General features: G+C 44.2%; 1 protein-coding gene across 6 annotated transcripts in view; it reads left to right on the top strand.

The window, feature by feature from the left end:
- Positions 1-24,738, top strand: part of LOC144756353 (uncharacterized) — a 430,517-nt gene that overhangs the window by 294,764 nt on the left and 111,015 nt on the right. Inside the window, exon 1 of one of the 6 annotated variants that reach the window (XM_078646116.1) lies at positions 3,828-3,886. The exons of 4 other annotated variants lie outside the window; for them this stretch is intronic. The gene's annotated coding sequence lies outside the window, so the exon portion shown is untranslated. Of the gene's footprint in view, positions 1-3,827; positions 3,887-13,667; positions 13,787-24,738 lie in introns of those variants that run through there. One more of the 6 variants, XM_078646114.1, reaches the window with a different exon arrangement.

Below are 24,738 nucleotides of genomic sequence, written 5' to 3' on the forward strand. Positions count from 1 at the left end.
AAGTATGGTCTGTTGTGTGCCAGAGGACTGCACTGATGCCAGCAGGTTAGGGGCCAGGGAGTGTTCAGACACCATAGGGGATGTGAAGCATGTACATGGTGTAGGCAGTGAGCCATTAAGTATATTAGTGATTTATTGCACCTTCTTCTACGAACTTTATGCAATGACCTCTGTGCACCCTCAAGGTATCGGGATACATTTCCAGTGCCCCCTGCCAGGAATAGACTGTTTAGGAAACGCAACTTGCAAACTACACAATTAAAATAGGAGAGATTTTGTGTGCTTTCTAACATCTGTTAGAAAGCACACCAAATCTCTCCTATTTTAATTGTGTAGGTATAGCAACATAGCCTGGTGGGTTTAAGAAACCGATACAAACGGAACCTTGTCAGACATCCAGCGGGAACTGCAAAAAATAAATGAACAATCAGGGCCCTCGGTTAGGGACCTGACTGGGGCACTTGCCTAACAGTACCATGCAGCAAAAAGAAAAAAAAGATATATATATATTTCCCTTGCAACACAAGGATGGCGATGCCGTGTCTTCTGTGAAATTATCACTTAATCGGTTACTGCTGTAAGCGTTACGCCTGCACAGCAGGCTTGCTCACCAATACACACATACATACACACACATCCAGAGCCGGTGATCCATCCCACTTGAAGCCCTGAACATGTATTTTTCTGTGCACCCGGAAAGGAGCATCTATAGAGACGCTCCATTCCGGGTGCCCAGAAAAAGATCCTGCTCTATGAATATGAGGTTTCCCAGGAACTCCGGCGGATAGGGATTCGATGCGCATGGAGCTAGCTAGCGGATACAATATTATTCCAAAGATGGAAATATTTTACTTCCAGTCCTAAATCGTGAAACGAACAATCCTTGGATCGACCCACTCTCAATAATGTTTCTGTACAAACAGCTGTAGCTAGCTATGCTGGAAATTAAATATTGTACCATCTTTAGAAGAATATTTATTGTGTCAGCCCCAGCGCGGTCTCTCCTGGATCACAATGCACCAGGACATTCTACAGATACTGTAAAACCAGAGGAGGTTGCGGGCTCTTTTCCCAGCAAGGAGCAGCATGTTGCCCTATTAGAGCAGCAGGGCAAAACGCTGCCATTGTAACCACCGGAGCATGACGAGCAGCTCACTCAGGCTCAGGAGCCATCTCCTCACGACAGCATGGGAGGGAGTCTGCTTCCTTTCGTATTACGCAAGCATACACAGAGAACGTACAGCATAGGAAGTTAAAAGCCACAAACAAACCGAGCAGGCGATACACCATAGCTGCCAAGGTTTCAGATTACTATGTGTGCCATTTTCATAATTTCAGAGTAATTATGAGTGACATTTCAACGACTATGAGTGATATGTTCTCGCAAGCAAAATCAAGCAATGAAGACATGGGTAACATATAAATATCAGAAATTAAACCCATTTGAGCAACAAAACACTAAGAACAACGTAAAACTGCAACAAAGCACCAGAAAAGGAAGGGCACTAACCTAGTGTCCTTGTCACTTGATTGTAGTGTTAAACAAATGTGTAACCATGATATTAAACAAGTCATTCAGTGGCTGTACTTTATTAAAGTTCTGTGCACATAGGCAGACACACATGCAGTTAAATACAAAATATAAGACTTACTGGATGCAGCAGATTGTCATTTTCATTACAAAATAAACAATATATTTTTAAAGTCCATATGTTCGGGGGTAGTATTGGGGGATGTTGATAGGAGCCATACATGCCTAAAATCTCCCCATTAGCCTAAAACCTCCCTAGATGCTTCTCGGTGATCATGAGAAATTACTAAACAGCTCGCTGGCCTTAGTTCCAATAAGTGGCACGAAATCACACTTTCTTCTCTGATTTTAGTGAGAGAAACTCATATGTAAAGTAGAAAATTGTAAAATATATTTTTCCAATTTCCTTCTGCTGCATCCAGAGGAAATCATCTTTGTCTCCTACAATGGACAGCTAGTGTATTCGCACCAAGAAAGCTCACAGGGCTGAGCACTTGCTGGGGTGATGTGTGTATTCCATGACCTGGCCTTTTGGGCTACTTCCCACAGTATGGCCTGCTAATGTAGACTGGTGTTGGTGGCTGCACTTCAGTGATGTGGCCTCAGATGCAGAGTTATTCTAGGGGGTACGTGGCTCGTGAATCATCAGACACACAACATGACATTCAAAAGAAATGTAAGCATTAAAAATCCAAACTTAGTTAAGGCACAAAAAAGCACTACTTTTTCATTCTTCCACAGCATCTAACTGATCTGTATATTTTCAAACAACGGGGTAAAAGGTAGCGGACTAAACCAAAAATACATAATTACTGCAAGCACTGTCAAATACTGGGAGACTGTTCTATAGCTACGAGTGTAGTGTAGGTTACATTTTCTGAGATTATAAATACACCTGTGGTGGTGGAGTGGAGGAGACATATCTATTTTTCTGAACTTTTTACTGCACATTCGGGCAACCTGGTGGAATAGGTTCAGTAAGTACTGTGTCTATATTTGTACACTGGTCACTCACAGAAGTGGCAGGGGTCTTGTCTGGTTTCTGACCCTGTTATCACACACGTGGGTTAGAGTCGGTAAGTGCCCTGTGTGGTTGGTGGATGTGTTACAACTTCGGAATAGTATACAACATAATCCAATTTTCCTTATCACATAATGTAACCACCTCTACCACATAATATGAGCCTCCATTAGTGGAGAAGTGTGGCTCAATGGTTAGAGCGGCAGACCCTAAAGCTCAAAAATTCAACGGACCTGATAATTCTCGCCTCGGTGCCTATTCCAATCATGGAGTCCCACTCTGAAACTCTGGGCAATAGCTTGCTTAATCTCCACAACGGCCCCCACAATGCTAAGGATACCTGGCCTCCACCTTGGGGGTGCCCAGGAGTGGACACCTCACAGGGAAAGCCAGGATGGGTTCCACAGCAGTATTCGTACAAGCGCCTTGAGACCCTTGCAGGTGAGTAGTGCGCTATACAAGTATCAATTTACAATTTACCTTAGGGTCCCTGACTATATGCAGCACGTGCATGGTGACCTTGCATTTCTGTTCGTATTAAGCGGCTCAGAGAGGCCTGTAGAGGCTTAAAGATCGCACACTGCTTGCAATATGAATATATAGAACAAAAACATCTATGCTGTACATTTGATCTTTAAACCTGCAAAAGCCTGCAGTTGTTTTTCGTGATAGGGTGTGGAATGTCACGCTAGCTTCCTTTTCACTGGAAGACCGATAGAGGAGCCCAACAGTGGATGCCTGGAGGAACCAGCGCTAATCAACCAAGCCTCTGATGAAATCTCCCGTTAGGGCTCCACAATGTGCCGCCTATTTTTAAACGTGCCGGCCTCTTCGCAATAAGTGTTTATGAGGCGGATTTGTAAATACATGCGATAATGGGAACAAAAATCGTGAGGACGGAGTTGGGATTCAGGTACACAGAATACGTGTGACTGCAGATCTTCAGCTCAGTAACAGGGCAAACAGCTGAAGATAGATTACAGCGGAGCGCGCTAAACCGCAAAGCTATTTTGATTTATAAAACACATTGAAATAGAGTGAGATACCTCGCTCCACATAAACCCCCGACCCCATTTTCTCCGAACTGGTCCTGCATGCCCAACATTACCCTGAGATGACAGAATAAATGAAGTTTTCATGCTTGTAGTTGTGCGCAAAACTCTGGAAAATAATGAAAAAAGATCGAGGCCATGCATGCCATCGTGCCCCGTTCATCACCATTGCACCCTCGCGATATTCGTTGGCGCGAGGCATACATGACGTCACTTCCGGCGCGACCGGATGTGCGTAGGGCTTTGCAACCACCTGTGATTAATTGAGGAACCTGTATAAAGGTGAGTGGGACGGGTGGATTATTTTAAAACTACAAGATCTGCAGAAATCGAAGTTAGTCTATACGGAGGCTAATTGGCCAAGTGACAAGAGCTACTCCTTTAATTGCAAGGACGTGGTGGGTTCGAGTCCCGGCTCCAGCCGGTATCTATTTATCGGCCTCATAATAAGATCTGACTGTTTCATACTTTTTCAACATCAACTTCCTATTTGCATGCCGGTCTTTTGTGCCGGTGGTCTTAAATATATGGCTTCCATATTTTTTTTTCATTTAAAAAAAAACGCTCCATGCATGAAATCGAGTTAGACGAGGTGGTAGATCGTAATGTCCACAACTAATAACATTTGAACAGTTCATCTCATTGCATACAGAACAGAGGATTGGGAGCTAACCCCCCTTGAATTTAGTATTTTTATAATCCAGCGCAGTTAAATAAAACATCACTTTCCTTCCTTATATAAACAAGCATTTACAATGCAATGGTTTCGCCTTTGGAAAAGTTTGAGCTATTGGCATTGTATATGACAAAATTTTTATTTATGTGTTGGTTTTGAAAATAGATAAATAAATGCCATTGTTATTTACATTGCCATTAGCTTAATCTCTTGCAAATGTGAGACTTATTGTACCCTACGGACGAGCTCTGCAGACAGCAATTACAACCACACACACACCTAGAGCCACACACACCCAGAGCCACACAGACACACACCTAAACACACACCCAGAGCCACACACCCACCCACCCAGAGCCACACATACACACCTAGAGCCACACACACACACACACCCGCACACCCAGCTGTAAAACAGCACATGGCAAGTATGAAGACAGTGATACCGACAGGAAATGAATTGACAAAGTGTGATACGATCTTGGTGCATAAAATTATGCACACATATTATACAATAAAGAGGCTGTACTACTTCTGTCTATAATGCCCTAAAATGTCTGTCAACAACAAACAAGACTTGCCATCCACTGTGGAGTGGCCTGAAATTGAAGCACTATTGAAACTAATGTTTGCAAAGCCAATAGGGCTGCCTCTTCGTTGAGGGAAGTGTTTGGTAATATTTTGGCGAATGCGTGTGTGACCTCAAGCGGTCTTTAAAATAAAGTACCAGAGCAAAACAACATCTTGGGCTACAACAATATGGAAATAGGAAATCTGGGAGCAGGACCCTTCGCTGATCAGCCTGCATTAGCATAGTTATGCTACACTCTAAAAGAAGAGCGATATGGATCGAGTAAAAAGATGAAATCGGCATTTTAAGTGGTGAACTTAAAAAGGCATACATAGCAAAATATTGCATGGTAGATACTTTTGACAGAGGTGCAGTATTTTTTATTAGATCGTTAAAATAAAAAAAGATTGTGTAAACATGTCACTACTTTGTGAACAACAATAAATGTAGCAACTCTAACAAGGGGTTGTCGTGGGGGGAGGGAATCTATGCAATTGCAAGTAATTAGATCACTTATTGATCTGACATTTCAGCTTACCACGGTTTATGAAAGATAGCTTAGTGTAGGGCAGAATGAGCGTGATGCACAGCTCTGACTTCCAGGGTTGGATAAGGTTCTGAAAGCATCTTAGTCAGGGATGGGCGAGCAAGGCCCACACCCAGGGCGCCTACTAGGTCATGGAGCTGCCTGCGTGAGGCTCTTGCGTGCAGAAGACACAGTTTAACTCTGCCTCAGACCCCCCCCCGCCCCATCTCCTTCTCAACCCTTGCTGCACATAAAGACAAATCCTACCCACCCCTCACCGACAACTTGGCACCAGCTTGAAGCATCTGCGCTGTGGGTGAATCGGGTGAGGTGGGGAGAGGCAGAGATGCTTATGTTCAGAGGTCAGTCACTGCAGAGATAACCAGCCATGGACTGACCTGGGAACACAAAAGGGCTCCCTCGTGCCCCATTTCACCCACGATCAGCAGTGAGGACGCCAAACTGATTCCGCCCAGGGCGCTCCCAGAGCAAAGGTCAGCGCTGATCTTAGCCATGAATTACCAGGACTGATGTCGTAACTGAGCGCTTGTAAAGGAACGGGTTAGGTTCCAGCACCTTTGGAGCCTCGTGAATACCAGCGCTCTCTCTTGGTACGGGTTCACGAGGCAGTGCACCTGTGTCGAAAAAGCCAACAGAAAGGTCCTACCCAAGCAGGAACGACTTCTTTGCTACACCCTGGCCTTGAGGGGAGTTTCACACTATGGGAGAAGGACAAGTGGGAAACATCATGCTCTGAAGCACTTCAGGGGAGAAGCAGGTTTTTGCAACTCACTGAACTTCACGTTATTTACATTTGTCCAGGGCCGGACTGGCCTTTAATTACACCGGGCATTCCCTCCCTCCCTCCCTCCCTCCCTCCATCCTCCCTCCCCCCCCCCCTTTGGGCTCGACCATGTGAAGGCTTTGAAGAGCAGGGCTGCTACTGGTCTATCTGGCACTTTCACAAGCTCCTGTGGGTTAACTGCAGCAGGCACCGAGGCTTGAAGCGAGAGCGGTGGAGAGAGGGAGACGAGAGTAAAGAGAAGGGAATAGATTGAATGAATGTTTGGAAAGATAAATATTGAGCGAGGATGGTTTTTAGTGTGTTTCCCAGGGCTTTTTGTGGTTCCTCAGTCAAGTCCTGCACTTATCCACCTAACACACACGGCTGCCTAAGAAACTGCTCGAGGAACATTTTAATAAGTCGGAAAGTTTTTCCAGGGCCAGAAGCCAAGAAGACCTGGAGCAGTACAGCCTTCCCCGCTTCTTAGAAGAGATCTCCCCCCCCCCCATCCCCGGGTCCCAGAGGGAGGGCATCCGAACAGACAGACACACAGGGGACAGACAGACATTGATCGGTACTCACAGATCTCCATCCTCTGGAACAGCGAGCGCTTGCAGTTGCATGTGCAGCAGACATTGGGCTGAATGGCAGCGGCTGTGCTGTTCAGACCCATCAAGTTATACATTTACAAAGCAGGCACGGCGAGAAGTGGGGGGCTCGAGGCACGGCGGAGGGGTCTCCGGAGCCCGGCAGCAGCCCATCAAGAGGGCGCCAGCCCCCTACATCACCGCGGGGCCGGATCCAGCCCAGGAACCCGGCGGTCTCTCCGTCCAGTGTGGTGTAAAGTGCCGGCGCCGCCTCTGACTCGCCGTGTGCCCCTTGGCCGCCCTAGGTTCACTGTGCCCCCAAGTCCAGGGGGGGGGGGGCAATGCGAAGGCTGCCCTTGACTCACTGCTCCCCCAGTCCTGGGGGGACAATGGCTCGGGCCGCCCTTGACTGCGCCCCGCCCGGGGGGGGGGGGACAATAGGTTGGGGGCAGCCCCGGGTACAAGCGTACCCCCCCTCTGCCTCTGGGACTGAGGGAGCCCCGGCGAAAGCCGCATCCGATCTACCCCTTTGAGCTGGGGCGCAGGGGGTAGCCTCGGCCGTCGCTGCTCTGCGTCCCTGTCCCGGCTCAGCCCGTCTCCGGCTCCTGCTTCCCCCTCATTCAAGTTCCTCCAGCCTGTCAATCTCAGAGCTCTTCCTGCTCTTAAAGGGGCCGCTGCCGCCCTTCAGAGAAGTAAACTTCTGCCTGGATCCGGAGGGGCGGGGGAACGCAGTAAGTCTGGGGGTCGGGCTGTCTCCTCTCTACCCCTTTGTTAAACTTTCAAGTTTAGGCAAAGAAGTCACTCAGTTCCCACACTCCCTGCTCCCCGGAGGATTTTCATGTAGCAGACACATTCCAATGACCGAGGGTGACTTTTCATGCAGAATGTGCTCCTTTTGAGCTGCAACATAAACAAGTATTTACAAGTGGGACACGGACAGCGGGAGGGGGGCGGGAACGGGCACAAGGACAGGGAGGGGGGGCGGGAAGGCAAGAAAAACAAAGCACTCACCTGTACTTCCTCCGGCGGCCGTGGTCGGCATGGAATGACAAAAACAACCCCATTAAAAAAAAAAACGAAACTCTGCCCACCGCCGCGATGACGACATCGCAGAGGCGGAGAGGGAAAAAATCTCGGGAATGCCCACGAATCTGGTCCGGCCATGACGGACAGATCTCTGTTCCAATGGCTAGCCTCCATTTATGGAGCTAGCCAATGGAAGCAGAGGCGGGACTAAGCCCCACACTGTAGGGACATAAGATTTCTCCTGGGCGGAGCTAGGAGCTCCGGCCCCAGGCGAAACCTAAAAAGTACACATTCTTAGGCCCATGTCTTTTTTTTTACTTGCGTGCTCACAAAACTGTGGCTTGTATGCGCGAGCAGTATCGGCTCTATCGCCATGGTGGAGAGGGAAAGGGAGGGAGAGTGAAAGTGAGGGAGAGTGAGGGAAAGGGAGGGAGAGTGAAACAGAGGGAGAGTGAGGGAAAGGGAGGAAGAGTGGGGGAAAGAGATGGAGAGTCAAAGGGAGGGATAGTGAGGGAAAGGGAGGGAGAGTGAGGGAAAGGGAAGGAAAGTGAAAGGGATGGATAGTGATGGAAAGGGAGGGAGAGTGAGGGAAAGGGAAGGAGAGTGAAAGGGAGGGAGAGTGAAAGGGAAAGGGAGCGAGTGAAAGGGAGGGAAAGAGAGGGAGAGTGAGGGAAAGAGAGGGAGAGTGAGGGAAAGGGAGGGATAGTGAGGGAAAGGGAGGGAGAGTGAGGGAAAGGGAAGGAGAGTGAAAGCAAGGGAGAGTGAGGGAAAGGGAGGGAGAGTGAAAGGGAGGGAGAGTGAGGGAAAGAGAGGGAGAGTGAGGGAAAGGGAGGGAGGGAAAGGGAGGGAGAGTGAGGGAAAGGGATGGAGAGTGAAAGGGAGGGAGAGCGAGGGAAAGGGAGGCCGAGTGAGGAAGGCCAAGTGAAGGAGGCTGAGTTAGTTAGGCCGAGTGAGGGAGACTGAGTGACGGAGACCGAGTGAGGGAGATTGAGTGAGGGAGAGGGAAGGAGAGAAGGGGAGAGAGAGATAGAGGGAGAGAGAGTGATGTGTGTATTGCGGATATGGTGGCTCAGTGGACGAAGGCATCCGCTGCAGGGACCTGTGATCAACCTCATGGTCACAGTTTTTTTGTTGTTGCTCTAACCCCGCCCCCTCCCCTACTGACCCCGCCCCCACCGGTGAAGCCCTCGGACACAAACCACACTGTAAATTTGGCCCCCGAGAGAAAGTTTGTGAGTACCCATGCTCTAGTTAATAGGTGGGACAGGATCTTGTCAAAGGTCCTCGTCGGCTTATCTGTGCAGCACAAATTTCAAGATATTGTAAACACTCTACACGCTTCTGTTTCTTAAAAATAAAGCATGGGGATTGGGCTGATAATACTACCTTCCTTAAATTCATTTTATATATACAAACTACAATGTATAACTCTTAAATATAAAACTTTACATTATAAGACATCGATCCTTCTATATCATTTTTAAATGTTTTGACACATTTTTGCATTACTTTTCAAAGTTAACCAAAATGGTTTCACATTTATGGATAGGTGTTTAAATGCTGGCAAAAACGATGTTATAAGCCTAAAGATCTACGGCCACATGCATCATTGTAGGATTTTGCACTTCCTAAATTGCGAAAATTAAGGAATCGCAATTTAGGAATTGCAAAATCCTATGCATCAAGCAATCCTAAAAGTTTTTAGGATTTCTTAATTTTCGGAAATTGCGATTCCTTAATTGCGATTCGCAATTAAGGAATGGCATAACATTGATTCCTATGGGCCTAGAGGCCCATAGGAATCAATGCCTTTTTGCGATTTTTTTTTTTTTTACGAATGACATTTTGTTGATGCATTGCAAGGGTGCTGAGGGGGGTCCAAAGGACCCCCCCCTGCTCCCTTGAAATGCTTGTTTTAGTGCAAGTTTCACACACACATGTCCAAAGGACATGTGTGTGTGTAACATGACACTTTCCAAAATGCATTTTTGTGCTTTTTTTCAGATTTTCGCAAATTAACACGAGGGTCAACCTCGTGTTATTTTGCACTTCCTATTTCAAAATTAGCATTTTTTTAAAAATTCATGCATTGCATTTAAGGAATCGCACAAATGTGATTCCTTAAATGCATTCGCTTTTTTAGGAATTGCAAAAAATGCGGATTTTCAAAAATTGTTTCATGCATCCCAAAAACTTATTTAGGAAGTGCAAACGGCCGAATTTACCGATTCGCACCGTTTGCACTTCCTAAATAGGTTGATGCATGTGGCCGCTAGTCCTGATCCTTATGTATGAGTCACACACAATGCGACAGGAACGCCCCGCCCCTAATGTTGTCGCGCATCCAGAATTTCCAGGGCTCTCATCCTCTATTTCTAATTGTGTAATGTTATGTATGTGAAGGTTTGGCCGAGCGGCTGCTTTTAATTGCAAAGACCCAGGTTCGAGTTTCAGCACCGCACCAGTACTGACTTAGTAGTAAAGCACCAAAGGTGAATGGATACTGAACATACGTGTAGTGAAAGTGGGTTTGTGAATGGTCTAGGGATGCAAATGCCTGAGTAAGGTGGTAAGCAGTGAAGTTAGTGGTTGAGATGAAAGGAAGTTGTCTAGACAAGTTAGCATGTGTTTGTGAATTGTGGGACTGGTTGATGCTGATAGTAAGTACTGTTGCATCTTCCCTGATGGCTATAGAGTGGAGCGAGTGACTGGTGCTGTAGGTGGTGCTGTGAGTGTGTGTCATTGTTGTGTTCTGAATGGATGACTGGTATTGCATATGGCAATGTGTTTTGTGAGGTGGCAGTGAATGAGTGATGGAGGCAAGTGGTATTCCATCTTGTGCGTTTAGTGTCTCAACTGGTGTGATGGTATGGTGGGAGTCAATGGTCTAAATAATTTGTTCTGTGAGTGACGTATCAGTTTTTGCTGATGGTTGCTGTGTAGTACTGAAAGTGGCTGAGTGGTGCTCTCTTAGGGTGTTATAGTGAATGAGCGAGATGAGCAATGAATGTTGTGATATAGTATATGAGTGATGATAAAAGTGAGTGGAATGTGCCACTAGCAGGACTAAGTGTGAAGGTTTGGGGATGAATGTGAACAGGCGGTTGTGTGACTGAGTTATAATGAATGGGTATTTTAGAAGACTGATGTTAAGTGAATTTTGTAAGCAATTAGCTTTGCAAATAGCAGATGTGAGTGCGGGAATAAGTGATCCAGCCTGAAGTGGAGTTATGGTACAAGTATCTCTGCCCAAATAGATGGCTTGGTAATTAGGTTCTGAATTGTATTGTATTGTTAATAGTAGGCAATGGTACAGGGATTGTAACAAGTAGATTGCAAGTCTATGTAGGAGGTATGACTATTTAAATGGTGAGAGTGAGCAGTGTCGCGATTGTACACATGTTGATCTAGTGGTGTGTGCAAGTGAAGCCTAGTAACTTCAGGGAATGGTGAGTGAGGGGTGATGTAAGTAAGTATGGTGAATGCTTCTGATGTAACAAAAATATGTGGCTAACTGGTGTAGGGGAAACGGTGGTGTTGACTGGATGTTGACATGTAGTCAGAGCATCTTAAGAGTTACTGAGTGATACCAGTACTAATCAGTGTTAAGAAGCTTAGTGGCCCGGGCTAAATGTCAAAGGCCTAGCAAAGTGACAAGGGAAGATGTGAGTGGTGTTAATAGGCATAGGAGTCGTTTTAGGAATAAGGGGCAATAATCTCACTCCCCATCATTATGGACACGTTCTGAATCCTGAGATTCTAACCTACACATTTTTGATACATGGTGTAATAGTCTAATTAGTTCAGTGGAAGCAACTCAGGACTGCAAGACATAAGTTCATTGAGGACTGGAAACCGAATGCAAAATGCCATGGAATAAAGTGAAATAACTGGTTTCGCCCTGAATGGCTGAGAGTAATTTAAGCATTTCATCCATCACTTTTTTTGTGTACTTCACTGTGTCGCCCAATGTGTGACAGGTACGTCCAGACATTCTGCTATACCTGGCCAAAGAACCCTAACTTGGACAAAACCGGTCCTGGGTTGCTTGTGTTCCGGTTAAGGGGGGGCCCCGGCTTGGCAGTTCAGGCTCAACTATTCCCACTAGTACAGGGTCAAGACTGATTTGCATATCGCTGGACCTGAGGTGCAATGGTGTGGAAAATGAAGATGGTTTGGGGTGCGGCCTGAGTAATTACCAGTGGCTGAGATTAATTTAAGTATTCCATCCATAATTTTTTTGCATACTTGATTATTACATGGGACTGACAGCTGTCTTAGGGTCTGCATATGGAGGACATGTTACTGCGTCAGAAACATGAAGATAGACCATCCATCTTCGGACCAGGTAAGACAGTCAGATAATCTGGCTGCTGGCACTGGTGAGTTAGCCCAGGTAATAGATACTTTGCAGTGGAGCTTCTTGATGGGTAATAGAAAGAAGCATACTGAAGGTATTGAAGAAAGCAACAACCTTGCATGTCTGAAGGCTACAGAAAAAGGTATGGTGACACTGGAGGTCTCATTCACAGTCAAGGCCCAGCTGGATGACACTTACCCTGAAAAGACACAGGACATGTCTTCTAGCCACCAAAGCAGGCCCCCAGGAATTGCTGCTGCCGGGTTGCACTCTGGCCGAGTTAAATTACAGGAAGAATGACGCCTGTGTTCGACCTCCTGACCTTGACACACGAGTGGAGGTTAGTGTCCCTCCATTTCTGGTGCTTTGCAACACTTTTAAATTCTTTTGAGGGTATGTTGATCAAATGAGTGTAATTATATATATATAAATAAATATTTCGTTTGTCATTGCTTGATTTTGCTCACGAGAAAGTGTCACTCATAGTCATTGAAATGTCACTCTTAATTACACTGAAATTATAAAAATGCCACACATGGCAATCTGAAACCTTGGCAGATATGTAAAAGCAAGACCAGAGTTACGGGTTGGCTCAGGCTATAAAAGCTGGTGCATGAGCACAATTTGAAAGTATTTTGTGTCAGCATACAACAAATATCATGTTACATTAAAATATGGTGTCTTTACAGTTCAAATAAATATATCTCTTTTATATGCTGAATTGTGGTAAATCATATTATTTGTTATCTTTTAAACGTAAAAGTATATTGAGAAACATTGACTTGTCATAAATGTACAATGTTAATATTAAATACTCAATTTCAGGAAGGCAGCATACTACACTCTACTTCCAGGTGCGTGAAGACCCCATTAGTATGAAGCAACATTTATTTGTCTCTCTCTCACCTTCGCCTCTCCCGCTCTCCCGTTTGTCTCGCTTGGTGGTTGGTTGGATTTGTAAAGCACTAATTTAGCTGTCTGGCTGGCTTCGCAGCGCCCACAGACTCGGAAATACTTCAGTGTATTCTCGCGTCCGCTGCGGTCATCTGTGTTGACACCAGCGTCACAGGTTCACATCCCTGAATTTCATCCTCCTGAAGTCGCTCATACAATACCTGCAGATCGGGTAACTGAAGGCTAAAGAGAGGCAGGCAGTACCTGTCCGCCACTGAATGCATGCCGCACAGCTCCCAGATCCCCGCGTATCGTTACCTGAGGTGCAAAATCTGGGGTCTCTATCAAACCTTTATTTAATTGCGTCATTGAGGTGTTGCACCTCTCCTAAAATCAGTGCTTTATTTGTGCCGGGGCTTGCCGGTGCTTACTGTCTTAAATGGTCAGGTGACGCTATTCATCCTCAATGATTGCAAGACATCCGGCTCCGCGGCCGTGCATTAGTGTTGCCGGCCCAGTGGGCGGGTCACCTAGTTGGCGGCGGCGCAGGGCTTTGCCTGGGCTGCCTCGTCTTCTTCTGCGGGTGTTGGGGGTGTGCGCAGCACCTCACCACCGCACGGAGTATCGACTGGTGGTGGTTGGTGGTTGAACTCCGCCGCTGCCATTCAAAGTAGCGGGTCCTGGTCCCCGGGACGACATCGACATCGAGGTGGACTCGGTGGAGTAGACGACGACCACTACTGCTGCAGAAGCACCAGGTGAGGGTGAGGCATGGCCTGGGCCCTGGGGTAGGCCGGCGGCCTAAGCATCGTGATTTACATAAAACTGCACAGGTGAGGTAGAGAAGGGCCTGGCTGGCAGGCCACAGGCGCCGTGATGACTGTTTTTTAAAATTATATTTATCATTTTTATTGTCATTGGACTGATAAGTGGCCGCAGGCCCGTGGCCCTTAGTTTATAATGTTGTAGTGCAGTGGGGTGACTGTTGCTGCGGGCCGGCCCGGGCTGCCTGGACAGATTCAGTGTCGGTTCGGTTCAGGAAATATGCGGGGGTTAAGGATGGGGCTGTGCGCGGCAAGCCGCGTGCGCACATTTTTTTAATATTGCAATTGTGCACACATTCGCTGCTTTGCCACACCCCAGTGAAATTACAATAAAGGGAGACACAAGACAGCCTCCAAAATTGAAAACCATTATTAATGTGCTGCCTATCACTGATGTCCGATCCAGAGAATATTGTCACAGCAGTTACATCTAAATTGTTGTGGCTCACCAAATTAATGGTAAAAATAGAATATCTGAAGGGCATCTGTACAGAGAGGAGCAGCTAGGGGGCATGGTGGATATGCAGAATAGCCTCAGTACTAAGCTTATGTGCCCAGACTCCGTGATTATGGGATATCTACTTGGATATGAGGTTGTACACATTCCAAAATGTGGCAAGCTTCATGGGCATGTTGTTGTGTCCTATTGTCTGAAGACCAGATGTGATGTCCATACTGTTGACCAGACCTGTAGCCTGCAGGTTACAGTGGTTATCATCCCAAATATTTAAGTACCCATGTCAAGCTTATGGATGGCTAGCGTGTTCTGGGTAAGATGCAAGAGGTCAGTAGTGACACATCCTTCTGTTTTTTAGGCCAGAGTGTAGAGCATTGGCGCTGGTGACCAATGAAAGTGGTAGGGCGTAATGCTAGCGAGCAGTTCACCCCACTTGCTACCCCAAAATGTGCCTTCAGAGGGCCCCTTGCGCCAAGGCTGGCATTTTGTTATGGGTTCCGCTTATATCAAGAATTTCATACAATGTTCCAGTACTGGAAAGTTGCCATTGATTTTGCCCATATACCAGTGGTATGTGATACATGTCCAGGGCAAGACTTAACCCTGAACACAGTGATCCGTAGTGAGGGTTCCTTGACACACTCGCCTTAAGATCACCCACGTCCTTGGAATTATCCGTTCCACAAGCAAAACTCCCTCACGACGCCCCGCTACGCAGGCTACGTTTGCCCTGCTCGTCCACATTGAGTTTTCATAGATTCGTGTCTTGCCAATTGTAGTCCACTGATCGAGATTTGATTCATTACATGCCGGATGTTTGTTTTCACCGCACGTCTGATACTTTTAGAGTGACCCAAGTTCACCTGAGTGTTCTAAGTCCAGCTGGGTTGGAATTATCACCGGCTGAGCGCCCTGAGGAAGTCGCAGAACTATTTTCCACATGCAACGAAACACGTGTCGGCTGGTTTTCTTCTGGTTATTGGCTATTAAAGACAAATTAAAAGACTGAACATATTCAACACATCCGGAGGGATTTCTCTCATTGATGGCTATTATACTGTAGTTCTTGTATCTACCTACATACTGTTTAATCTACTATTATGTGTGCCTAGGTCATTGTTTTTGTTGCACTGTGAGCGTCTTACCCACACTAAATTGGGAGTTTATACGGTTTATCCCCTCACCTAGTTGCACCATACTGACTTTGTTTTCCTTCAGACTTTTGCGTCTATTTAGCAGAGCGCCTAGTAATTTCCCTGACCACTAAATACCCTTCCTTAGAGTGTTTCCCCAGGGCAACTCTCTGGTTGGAGCTCAGGCTGGTGAAACCCTCACTTACCCTTAGGCCGACTACCTAAAATGCTACATTCAAATTTTTAAAAACGCTGGGGGACTTTAAAAAGCCGCCTCAGAGATACATTTGGAAAACCTGGCTCGCCATGGAATACTCAACTCATGAAAGCCCTGAGTTCCACAGACCTAAACAAAACAGCACTCGCCTACCCTCATATCTCATACGCCTCATGGAAAAATCAAACCAATAAACAAGTCCAACTAGTTTCATTCCAGCAAGACCGGGCTACAATAAAAGCCTTAGCTTTCCTTATCCCGCTGATTGACTCATACAGGGTTAACACACCTCAGTCTTTTCTTGCCGCCCCGCTGAACCCTAAAGCCAGAAGAGACATCATGGACATACGACCACTGGCATTGCCAATTACGGATTTCAGCTAAGCTTGGGCAAACCAAAACACAGGAGGGGCATGTCTGTGTAATTATAAACAAGAGTCTTGGTTACACCTCTTGTGCTGCTACCCGGCCCTAGAAACTGAAAGGAGGATGCTTAGGCAATTATGCCTAAGCAGTAGCGGTCGGTGGTAGGAGTGCTGCCGTGGAGAGGGGGAGGGGTAGTAAGCTACAAAATATGGACAAATAAAGGTAAGTAAACATAAAAATGAAAAAAACGTATTTTGTTGTGCGCACTGCATTGCATTTGGCGATGCAGTGCGCACTATGAAATTTGTTATATTTATTTTTATGTTTACTTACCTGTATTTGTCCATATTCCGTAGCTTACTACCCCCCCACCCTGCCCCTCCCCCTCCCCACGTCACCGCCCGGCAGCATTCCTACCACCGACCGCTGCTGTGCAGCCTAAGTGAAAAAGCATACACCTGCCGTGAGGCCTCTGCTGTATGTCTCAATCAAAGAGAACCCAACATTCTGGCCCGCTGTGGAAGATTTGTCCAAACTACCAGGGGAGCCATCTACCCCCGCACCACAACTGCACCCTGCCGTAGCATAGTTCAAACGCTGATCCTGGATTACTTCAAATAAAGGACCAGATCAGAAAGTGATCAGATCAAGACTATGAAGCAGCAATCGAGCCTAACGCTCTTTCCCACCTTACTGAAAACTGTAACACACTCATTCGCACCACATACGTTTTGCGGTCTACAGCCAGTAAAGTGTGGTGCTGGAGGTCCCGGGGCCAACAAAAGAAAGAAACGGGTGCCCTCCTCCGGGGACTGGTCGTAGCCGTCGGACAAAAGAAATTACGAGACCATGGCTCTGTGTCTTCAGATGGCTCACAATAAGGGTCACTGATCATAGCGGGCACCAGGCATTTCCCCGGTGGGCGCCATGGTGGGTGGAGGTTTTGGGCCCCTGGGGGCCGTTTTTGTTACCGGGGGTCGGCAATATCAGCCCCCTGTAATAAAATCGGCCGAAACCGGCCCACGAAAACTGCTCAGCTGCACTCCCCCTCACCGCGGAAAGGGGGTGTGGGTGAGGGGCAGCTGAGCAGTTTGCCTGGGCCGGTTTCTGTTCCCAGTCCGGCCCTGCTCACAATGAGTTGCACATAACCTGACACAACTCTGGCACACCAGGTCATTAATCAGAAAGCACTAGCACTTTACATGAGAAATAGCCCAAAATGAGAGGAACGGCAACAAAAGCAGCCCTGGAGCCCCGAATACTCTGGTTGGGGATAGTCTCCCATGGGACGGGCCACAGCCACATTCAGACCTGAAAAGAAGACCTGAGACAATTGCTGGCACTTAAGAACCGCATCTTATTAACTTTTTTTTATCCTTATATATCGTGCAAGAAAATGTTTTTTACTTTGTATTGAAATGGTTTTAGTTAACTTATGCAAAAAAAACGTATTAATTCATTCATTCACTGGTATGTCAAAAATTACCTCTAGTATTTCAGAGCCCGCATTTTGTTATTGTTTCCTCCAAATCACACCCCTGAGCCCCAACATGCCATGGCTACCCTCTGTGAGGCATAGAATTAACATCCACTATGTCAGAACCAGCATTTTGCCCCTCACCTTAAGTCACTATTGGTTTTGTATTTCATGATCTGCATTTTACTTCAGGTGCCCTCCCTTAGGTAAAGAATTTACTCCTTTGTGCCAGTGCCCACATTTTGTCACAAGTGCCTTGATGCCAAGAATTTCTTCCAGCATTACTTCTATTTTGCCAGGGCCTTCCTGATGCTAAGAATGCCACCTGCAGCATGTTTGAGTATGCCATGGCCAGCAGTAGGCTTGCAAGCAAACACACGCTTACCAACACTCCTACTTATACTCACTCCCTCTCATTCACCCTCTTCCCCCTCACACTCTCACACTTTCTGTAATTTACCCATGCTCACAAACTATAAACACCCTTGCTCACTGTTACTCACCCACAATTGTTCTAATTCTCACTGCTACTCACAAATACACATATACTCACTATTTCACTCTCACTGACTCCGGGATCTGGTGCAGGTGCACCTGCTGCACCTGGCTCATTTCTCCAATCACTCTCTTCTAACACACTCCTTCCTCTCACTCACTTTGACTTATTCATGTCTTCTCTAAAACTCAGATTCTTACTTTCCTCTTGTTGACACTCACACACACTCACTCGATCCTATTAACTCTCAGTCACTCACAAACACATATACACAGAGAAAAAACATTGCTTTTACTCAGACTGATTCCGTGGTTGGTGGTTGGCAGTTGTGCGGCTCCGTGGTACCAGCAGGGCAGGAATCCAGTGCTGTTTTCATGAACCCTGTTCTTTTAAATAATAAGCAGTCGTGGCAAGGGGCAGTAAATGGTCACTCACAGAGGCTGGGCTGCACCCGAAGCCCCTGTGAAGGAGCCAACACTTGCACATAGTAAGGGAAGTGGTCGCAGTGACGGCTGGCATAGAGCGTGCTGCGGGCGGTAGGGCGGGGGAGGAGCAGGGTGGGAGTGTATTAAACTTGGACATACAACTAAACAAACAAAAGTAATTATTACGTTCCTCCGTCCCGTCGTTTGTCCGAGTTTACTACCCACCAACCTGGCTGTCCCCCGCCCTACCGCCCCACAGCACTCCCTTTGCGAGCCGCCATTGAGTGGTAATTACTATTTTATGTTAATGCTACTTCTGACTTGGCTGTCTTAGGGAACAACCATTTGCAAATCCAAAAGGTCTCTTCTATGCAAGCTCTATTGGCTTTGTCAGTGTTTTTAGCCTTATTGTACTGTAGCACTGCTGAAAGTGAAAAAAAGTGCTATGGCGCAACTAGTATTGACCGCGTCATAGCATTTTTTGTTTTTTACTTTCATCTATGCTGCATACATCCATACTGCTGTTCAACTTAGCTAAACCAAAGACTAACAAAGACAATGGATTTTGCAGAAGAGAGACTGATTGGCTTTGTCGGTGCTTAGGAAAAAGCGTTATGACGCTGCCAGTGCTGGCCGCATCATAACGTTTTGGTCTGGTGGTGGGGGAAGGGGCAAGCAACAATGGGGGTAGCAGGCCGGACAAGCAACAACAAGGATGAGGGGTGGAGGTAAGGGGCAAGCAATGACAGAGTAGATGTGCAGGGTTGCGGGGCAAGCAGTAACAGGAAGGAGTGTGGGCGACAGGCGTGAAAAGGGGATAGTATCATCGACAGGAGGTGGGGGCAAACAATAACCCACTCCTCATCTTGTAAGTTGGACTGATGCGGCAGTAAAGTGACTTTACGATGGGGACGCATACTCCGTGATGTAGGTGGTCATTGAAGTATACCGTGTTATGGAGCTGCAGACCTGAGGAGGAGGGGTGAAGAGCAGTACCAAAATACAATTACCAGGTGGGTTTCACCATTGCACACACTCAAAATAAAATTACCAGTAGGGTTTCACCATTGCACACACTCAAAATAAAATTACCAGGAGGGTTTCACCATTGCGCACACCAGGGAGCAGCAGCGTCCCGTGCAGGTAAAAGCGATGGGGCCCGGTGGTGTGGGAATTTCAACAGACCGACAGACGACGACAAAGGAAAATCAATTATTTATTTAGTTTTTCCTGTGGTTGTCTGTCTAATCCCCCCCCCTTCCAACCCGGCCCCACGGCTCTTACCTGTATGGGCCGCACCTGTTTCCACAAACCATAAAACACTTGGCAAAATGTTATCAGTTGATGAGATGCCTAATGTTGAACGCTACCACTCCCTCCATTCCAGACGCATTATTAAGTTAGACATTGTGTTTCTGTTCATGGAAATTATGTCACAGGGAAAATGTCTAAATGAATATGTTATTCTGTAACTGAAAAATTGCAGAGGATTGTAAATTTGACCATCTTCAAGAGCAATTCATTAGAGACCAAGTTGTTATGCACACTTGTGATCCAGCAATCCAAGATAGACTCTGGATTAATGGAGATGCTGATCTTAAGAGTGTTTGGGCCATAGTCAGGAAGGCCAAACTTTCTAGTAGAAGTGCCAAAGCCATTAAGAATGAGAGTAAAAATAAAGAAGTGCAAGAACAAGTTGTAGCCAAGGCTCCAAATAGGCCTAATTTTAAACAAAGACCTCAATCCAAAACGAAAACACTTGATTTTAAGAAAAATGAATATTTTAAATGCTACAGTTGTGGCAGTGATTCTCATTTGGCTAATAACAAACTGTGTCCTGCTATCAAGGGACAGTGTTCTAATTGTGGTTTAATAGATCATTACTCTAGAGCATGTAGAAGGAAGAAAAGTAAAAAAGTTAAAGCTGTTTATGATTCTTCAAGTGATGATGAAACCATTGTTAAGAAAATGATGCATTATTCTGTTAAAGATAATTTGTGTGATACTCAGAAGGAAGAACATTTGATCTTTAACCTTAATGATACTTCCATCAGGGAAATAAAAAAGAAGCCGATTTGTAACATGTTGATTGGGGGAGTTTCTATAGATATGTATGCAGATACAGGTTCTTCTTATACAATTGTTAGCAAAGAGGTGTTGAATTCTACATTTTTGCATTATTTAGATGAAAAACTTTACACTCCTGATATTTCTCTTGAAGGCAATTCTGGAATAAAGTAGACATGATTGGGTTTAGACCTCTCAATTTCAGATTTAAAGGAAGAGAATCCTTAGGAAAATTATATATGGCTAAGCATGGACCTTCGGTACTTGAGTGGAAGGATCAAGGGAATCATAACATCATTTTAGATCCCAATTGCTCTGATCCAGCTCTTGTGGTGGATGATAGTGGTGGAATTGGGAATACCATCAGAGCAAATTTCATCCGATTTTAAACATTGCTCCAGAGCTGTGTTTCAGCGGATTTGCTCGGAAGATTTTGAATGTCAAGTCAACCGGACATGATAACCAAACATAACTTTGACTCTGAAATGGTGTGACAGAATAAGATCAATTACATACGTTTGGCAGCTCTATAATGTATGTCGACATATGTCAGTGTGTCAGTACGTCAATGTGTGAGAGCTACTAACCACAGGCCATTTAATTTAGCAAGCATGTCGCTTAGCAACTTTACAGAAGTACACTTAACTGGATTACGACAGAGAAATCTAGTTTGACACCTGGACACTAAGCAATTTAGTGAATATTAACTTATCTGGATAACGTCATGGATTTCTTGACTGGGTTTCATCGAATAATTTCACATGGCAAGAAAACCTGCATACCAAGATGTATAGCTTACAATTTACAGAGAGAACAGAAGATTCAAAGATGTGCATTTGTCAATACAATGGTAATTCAAGGTCTTGCAGCAGAAGAACCAGAAGAACCAGGGGCTGAGATGTCCATAACATTATCATCTTTCCCGTCAATGATTTTTTTCAATGCTAGGTGATCGGCGAAGAAGTGTGGAGACCCTTGAATCGTGACGTGATATTTGGATGGGCCTGCAAAGACGAACTGGTAGTTCATGGCCCTTAATCTGGGGTGAAGCGCCAAGAAGCCCTTTCTTGTGTGAACAGTTTCTTTACTATAATCCTGCCAGATATAGATTTTATTGTTTTTCCAGAGGATGTGGTTATTTTTCCACATGAACGCAAGGATCAGCTCTACATGCTGATAACGGAGAGGTTTGCATACTATTGGTCTTGGAGATTTCTGACTCGTGAGTATTCTTGCTGGAACCCTCTGAGATCTGTTAAACTCCAGGGGTTTACAGAAAGTCAGGTTTGTGGCTTGTGTAAACCATTTTTCCAGAAAAGAAATGCACGACCCAGAAGGGTCTTCCACTCCTGGAATTCCGAAGATTCGCAGATTCCCCCTTCTGTTTTTGTCTTCCAGGCCTGTGTTATTTTTTAGTACAAAACGTTAATGCTGCCACTGACAAATTCACCTACCTATATCGTTACTATAATATTTGGGGTTTTTTCTGTGGATTTCTAGGGACTCCCCACTGTAAACGGCAGAGGGTTGGCCATGGAGCCTTATGTTTTTTTAAAGGGGAGGGGTCCAAGTTGCCTCCTTCCCCGATCCTTATTAGGCCCTGGGACCTCATCTACTAGGGACTTTTTAATGAAAGGGGCAGGGGCATATGGCCCCCTCTTTTGAGCCTTATTAGGCCCTGGGGAGTCCATCCCCCGGGGCCTTTTTTTATGTAAGAGATGGGGGAGGGGGAGGCACGTGTCCCCCCTCCCGGGCCTTATTATGCTCCGTGGACCTGTAGAACGGCATAGTTACTAATGCATTTTATACGTGTATTTTTTATTGTCTTTCATGTTCATTACATGAATGCATCATTGCATTCCAGAAGGAAGAATGAGATGAGGATTCACAGGCTCCTCCTGGCAGCATTCTGTGTAGAGCTGCAAAGGTGACCAGTGCCCTTTTCTCTTCTCCTCTGTCGTGGCTTGTGTGGTTATGGAATAAATCTCCATTCTTCCTCAGTGGTACATCTCATCTCCATTATTACCCCACTACATAATTTGGTACCAGGAGTGGGGTAAACTCTGTGATTTTTTAGATATTGAGACATTGCAGATTGTACTTGCGGTCTCTTAGAATTTCCGGTGTCAGCGTGTTGAGCAGGTGCGCAGTCAAAATATTGATTTTTTTAATATCAACCAACATTAATATCAAGTTTTTAATATCTTAGGGACAGAATATCATAGTCAAGCATATCGTTGAGCAGAATATCAACCTTAAGGTAAGTAGTACGAACACTTTGGACTTGGACAAAACTGATGGATGGACTGTTGGACATTAAACACTATGCCGGGGAACGTGAGATGGGAGGTGTGGGTGGGGGGCAGGGAATGTGGGGGTGCTGCTTGATACTGACATGCTTATTGTTTGTTGTTATGATGCAAAATGACAATAAAAATGTTTTAAAAAAAATAAATAAAATAAAACCTTAAGGTAAGTAATATTGTTTTTTAAAACATCGTTGTTAGTAATACAGAAGTAAGTAATATCGTTAGCAAAAATATTGTTGTCAATAATATCGATATTTTTAGTAGTGTTATGTATCTTAGTATGTATTTTATATGTATGTTTAACATTTTTTTAAATGTATTTTCATTATTTTTAAATATATGTATTAAATGTTTAGAAATTAGTAATTTTTTTAGGCGAATTTTGCGTTTTAGTATCAGAGCAGTTTGTGGGTATATAGGGGAATAGGTTGGGAAGTAATTTAATTATAATTAATTAATATGTTTTTATTTATTGTTATTCATTATTAATTTATTGTTAATTAGTTTATTAATTGGTAATCAATGATAAGTATTTTTTAATTTATAATTATATTAATTGTAATTAATTTATTAATTATTATTTATTGTTAATTAATTTATTGTTAATTACTTATTAATTGGTAATTACATTTTATTAATTGATAATTAAATTAATTATGTGATTTTTGTATGTGTAGCCGGTTGTGGGCTTATGGGGAATAGGGTGGGAATTAATTTAATTATAAATTAATTATTGTTATTGGTTGATGATTTATTTTTAATACTTTTTATATTGTTAATTCATTTTTATTAATTGATTGATGATTACATTAATTGTGTTATTTTTTTATGTGTAGCACATTGTTTGTTTATGGGGGAATAGGGTGGGAAGTAATTTAATGTTATGTAAGTAAATATTTTATTTTATTGGTATGTCTTAATATTTTTTTGTTAATTAATTATTAATACGTTTTTTAATTTTTTTTTATTGATAAGTATGCTAATTGAACCCCTACGCTATCCAACACTTTCCCTACTGTTGCACTCACTGGATTGGGAATAGTAATTTTTACCCCTACGCTATCCAACACTTTCCCTACTGTTGCACTCACTGGATTGGGAATAGTAATTTTTACCCCTACGCTATCCAACACTTTCCCTACTGTTGCACTCACTGGAGTGGGAATAGTAATTTTTACCTCTTCGCTATCCAAGATTTACCCTACAGTTGCACTGTTTGGAGTTGGAATAGTAATTTTATTCCCTCCACTATGTAATATGTTTTGTATTATTTTAGGTAATGTGGTATATAACTAATTTAAAAAAGATTAAAAAAATATATATTTCAATGTTTGCAGAACGGACGGTATTTGCTAACCGTGGCTGCCTAGGGAAATGGAGTAAGATCTGGGGGCTTGGAATGAGTTTAGGGGAAATATATGTGAAGCGCCGAGAGCTCTGGTGGATGAGATCTCAGATGAAGATTTTTAGAAGGGATGAGGCGTGGGATGGACGACGTGCTGGAAGTTATTAAGGTGTATTATAAAACGTTTTAATAATGTACTGGGAATGTATAGTGCTGATATTTTTGATGATATGTGATTGGTATCTGGAAGAAATGTGCCTTTTTAATGCTGATTATAATAAAAAGAGTTTATAAAAAAAATATATATATGGATTTTTTAATTGGTTACATATATTTATTTAATTTGTATTTATATTGTTTTATGTAGATAGATGTATTTATAATTTATAATAAAAAAGAATGTATACGTTATTAAACTTGTTTAAACATATTAATAAGTAAGTATATATTATATGAATATTTGCAATGTATATTTAAATTATATATATATTATTAATAACTTTTTAACATTTTAAAATGTTTAACTGTTTATTTTGATTATTTGTATTATTTACTTTATTTTACATTATTTTTTAACTTACAAAAAAATATTTT

The sequence above is a fragment of the Lissotriton helveticus genome, chromosome 5_1 (assembly GCF_964261635.1).
Source record: "Lissotriton helveticus chromosome 5_1, aLisHel1.1, whole genome shotgun sequence".
NCBI lineage: Eukaryota > Metazoa > Chordata > Amphibia > Caudata > Salamandridae > Lissotriton > Lissotriton helveticus.